Source organism: Grammomys surdaster, unplaced genomic scaffold (genome assembly GCF_004785775.1).
Source record: "Grammomys surdaster isolate TR1022 unplaced genomic scaffold, NIH_TR_1.0 140, whole genome shotgun sequence".
In the NCBI taxonomy this organism is placed as follows: domain Eukaryota; kingdom Metazoa; phylum Chordata; class Mammalia; order Rodentia; family Muridae; genus Grammomys; species Grammomys surdaster.
The window spans coordinates 185732-190128 of NW_021604598.1; the positions used below are offsets into that span (position 1 = coordinate 185732).

The 4397-nt window shown below is 35.1% G+C and overlaps 1 non-coding gene across 1 annotated transcript; it reads left to right on the forward strand.

Moving 5' to 3' along the window:
- Positions 1–2662: 2662 nt before the first annotated feature.
- LOC114618267 lies at positions 2663–2765 on the forward strand. Its single transcript, XR_003710932.1, has one exon. It is a non-coding gene; the product is annotated as a U6 spliceosomal RNA (small nuclear RNA).
- The last annotated feature ends 1632 nt before the right edge of the window (positions 2766–4397 follow it).

Consider the following 4397-nt stretch of genomic DNA (forward strand, 5'->3'; position numbering starts at 1 on the left):
GTTTGCTTCTATTTCAATAGTGGTTAGAGGATATATGCCTCTTTAAATTGCTAGTGTGATCTTAACCTAACATAGATAATTGGAATTAACTGAGAAAAATTCCATTTCTTTTATATTTTCTGTTTTGTTGAAAATTTTACAGTATGTGCCTTCTAATTTTTTGGATTTCTTTGTTTTCTTTTGTCATTGCTCCCTTTTTGTTTCTGAAATTTTTAGTTTGGATATCCTTTATTCAATTTTTAGTTACTTTGGATAAGGGCTTGTCTATCCTATTGATTTCCTTACAGAATCAAATATTGCTTCATAGATTCATTCTATGGCTTTGTCTGTTTGCTTGTCTCAATTTTAATGATTTCAGCTAAGTGTTTAATTGATTCTTAACATTTGGTGTGATTTCTTCTTTCACTTTCTAAAAGTTTCATTTGTGGTACTTAATTGCTTATATGAAACATTTTTGACGTTTTTTAAAGTAATCATTCAGTACTCTGAGCTTTCCTATTAAAATAGTCTTTATGGTGTTCCCTACGTTTGGATATGATGTGCATTACTTTACATTCAATTGTAGAAAGTCTTATTTTCTTTCTTAATGTCTGTTTTGAGCCATGTTTTAGGCAGTAAGAATTGCTTTCTTTTCATGAGTTTGTAAGCTTTTTGGTATGACTTTTGTCATTGAAATCCAGCTTTGATCTGTGGTGTCAGATAGGAGAAAGGGGATTTTTCTTGCATCAGTTGAAATTTGTGTTTGAGTATTTGGGAGAAAATTTTATGAGTTGCTGCTATTCTTCTGTGTTTGTAAGAATGTTTCATAAATAAATGTTATATCCATTTGACATACAACTTCACTTGGCTCTTTCTGCTTAGATTTTATCTGAATGACCCTTCTTCTTGTAGGGTTGTGAGGTCCCACATCTGTTCTGCAACAGGACTCTGCTGCTGGGGTGTAGTGTCAGGAAGTGCTTACCCTACACTGTCATCAGGCAGGTGGGGAAGCAGAAGGACACAGCTCCAGGGGTGGGGAAACAGTCTGAGGACAGAAGCTGGCTGGGGTTTTCCAGGCCTGCAAGGAGGGTGGGGCCGTCTAAGAGCTGAGAACAGAGTGAGGGCCTATGGGCTGGATCTAGCTCTCTGGATAAAAGGGGGGAGCTACAGCTAGATCCTGCAGGAAGAGTCTTCCTTGTTGGCTGTGGCAGGCTTGAGCTGTAGCCTTGGGTTTTGTGGCAGCTGTGGCAGGGAGCACTCAGAAGCCTTTCTCAGGAGATTAGACTGAGGCTCTGTAGGCAAAGGCCTTCTCCATGGCTCCACATGGCCGACCTCGATGAAAAGAGGCAGTCAATGGTTTTAAGACATTTGTTGTTAAGGAGGAAAAGAAAGTGGATGAGTAAAACCCTACCCCACTTCTCAGGGTGAGCCTAAGGTTAAATACATTTGCAAGGAGGATTGTTTGGGAAGGAGAGTTTATTCAATAAGTCCTCCAAGCCTTTAACTACCTTATTAAAATGGAGATCTGTCTTGAGGCTACAAGACCTCTACCTGTGGAGGGATTTGGGGCGTTACCCTTACATGATTGATGGCCACAAATCTATGGATGGCTGTGTCTAGTAACAGAAGCCTGGTGCCTAGGAACAGACACTGTTCCCTCAGGGTCACTCAGATTTCTAGCCTAAACTTAACCAGGGACCAGGCTGCCTTTCATAGTCCTAAGTCCACTCTCACTATGTGAGAGTCAGTTTGTGATTTAACCTTTAGAAATTTTGCTTTTATAAACTTGGGCATCTTTCTGCTTTGACATAGATGTTAATGATGAGAACAGCTTTTCTTTTGATAATCATGTGGTGCCTTCCCTTATTTCTTCTGGTTATTTTTTGCTTGATGTCTATTTTGTTATATATTAAAACTGCAACACCAGCTTGTTTCTTGTATCCATTTTCTCAAAACATATTTTTACTTCTCTTTATTCTTAGGTAATATAAATTCTTGGTATTAAATTGTGTTTCTTATATGTAGCAGAAGGGAACATCCTGTTTTTCAACATTCTGTTAGTCTGTATCTTGTTGTTAGGAAATTGAGGTCACTGATATTGCAAGATACCAATGCCCAATGATTATGTATACTTATAACTTTGTTGTTGTTTGTTTGTCTACTTGTATGTACTGTGTACTTTCTTGTTGATTGTCTATCTGTTTGTATGTATAGTGGGAATGTTTGCTTTTCTTCTTTTGTTTGTCAGAGATTATTGATTTTCTGGTTTCTTCAGTGTAGTTGACTTCATTAGTTTGGAGGGTTTTTTCCTAGCATCACTTTAAGGCTGGATTTGTAGATAAGTATTGCAGCAATTTGGTTTTATCATCTGTTTATCCATGTGTGGTAACTGAAATTTTGCTTGGTAAAGTAGTCTAGGTTAGCATTTCTAGTCTCCTAGAGTCTACAACATATTTATCCAAGAATTTCTATCTTTTTGACTCTCCATTTTGAGATTATAATTGCATCATCTTCCCTCTATCCAAACTTCCATTATTGATATAGTATCATAATAAACTTTGCCTTACTGATAGGACAAAGGTACAATGAGGTATGAATTTTCTGGCTTGCGTGCTAGAATAGGTAACACTATCTGACTGTGGAGTATTTTGTGCACAGTGTTAATATAAAGGAATAGTACTCACTTTACTTCAGCAGCACATTACTAAAATTGGAATGATATAAAGAAGGTTAGCATGATCCCTGTACTGAATGATCTACCAATTCATAAAGTATCTGTATTTTTAATTGTCCAGGATAAAGTCAAATGTAAATGATATTTATCAAGGAAACCAGATAGTATTGGCACAAAAAAAATCAAATTAAGGAAGTTCAGTATACCCCCTGAAAAACTAACACTACAAATGTTACTGGAACAAAAAATACACATTAAGGAGGTTCCTGAAAACCCAGGACATAAATAATTCCAGAACAGTCAGTTCAAAAGAATGAAAGCAAACATAGACAGACAGACAGACAGACAGACACACACACACACACACACACACACACACACAAACACACATACACACAGAGAGAGAGAGAGAGAGAGAGAGAGAGAGAGAGAGAGAGGAGTCATTACCACGACCACCACCAAAATAACAGTAATCACCAGGCATTGGCTATTGATATCTCTCAATATCAATGGATTGAAGCCCCCAATAAAAAAGGAACAGACTAACCCTTCTAGGCATCTTAGAAAAATACTTCAACATCAACTACAGATATTACCTCAAGGTAAAGGGTTTGAAAAAATATTTGTAGCAAATGAACCTAAGAACCTTGGTGTAGCCATTCTAACAACCAACAAAACATGCTTCAAACCAAAACTAATCAAAGGAGAAAGAGAAAGATATACGTTCATCAAACATAAAATCTATGAAATGATAATTCAATTTTTAATGTGTATACTCTAAATACAAGGGCATTCAAGTTTGGAAAGGAAACACTAAGTCACAATTTGACGCTTATACATGAATAGTGGGACTATTCAGTTGACAACTCTCACCAATAGACAGGCCATCTGTACAAAATCTAAACATAGAAATTATGAACTGAATAAACCCATAAATATCTACAGAATATTTAACCCAAATACAATGGAATGTATGTTCTTCTCTGTTCTGAATGAAATGTTCGCTAGAATTGAACATTTACTCATATAGAAACCAAATTTCAACAGATATTAGAAAATTGACATGACTCCCTGCCCCTTATCAGACCACCATGGATTAAAACTGGATATCAATAATAGAATCTACAGAACGCTTACAAACTCATAGAATCTGAACAACTCTATACTGAATCAGAAATAAGTCAATATAGAAATAAGAAAATTAATGGCATTCTAGAAATGAATAAAAATGAATAGAGGGCATACCCAAACTTATGTGATACATTGAAATTATTTTTAAGTGGAAAGTTCATTATACTTAATGCCTATTCTATAATTTAAGAAAATAAAGATATCTCATGTTAGCAACTTAACAGTACAACTGAAACTTCTAGAACAAAAAGAAGTAATTTCACCCTAGAGGAATACCACAAGAAGTAAATAAATTCAGAGATGAAATTAATAAGATAGAAATGAAGAGAATAATACAAGAAAACATTCAAACCAAGAGGTGGCTCTTCAAAAAAAAAAAAACAATCGTATAGGCAAACTTTTATTGAATTAACTAAAAATTAGGTAGAGAATATTCAAGTTAACAACATCAGGAATGAAATTTGGAACATAATAACATACACAAAGGAAATCCTGAGAATCATAAGAATATATTTTAAAAACTTGACTTCACCAATTTGCAGAATATAAAAGAAATGGGTGATTTTCTTCATACATGCTACTTTCCAAATTTAAACTAAGATCAGGTAAACAA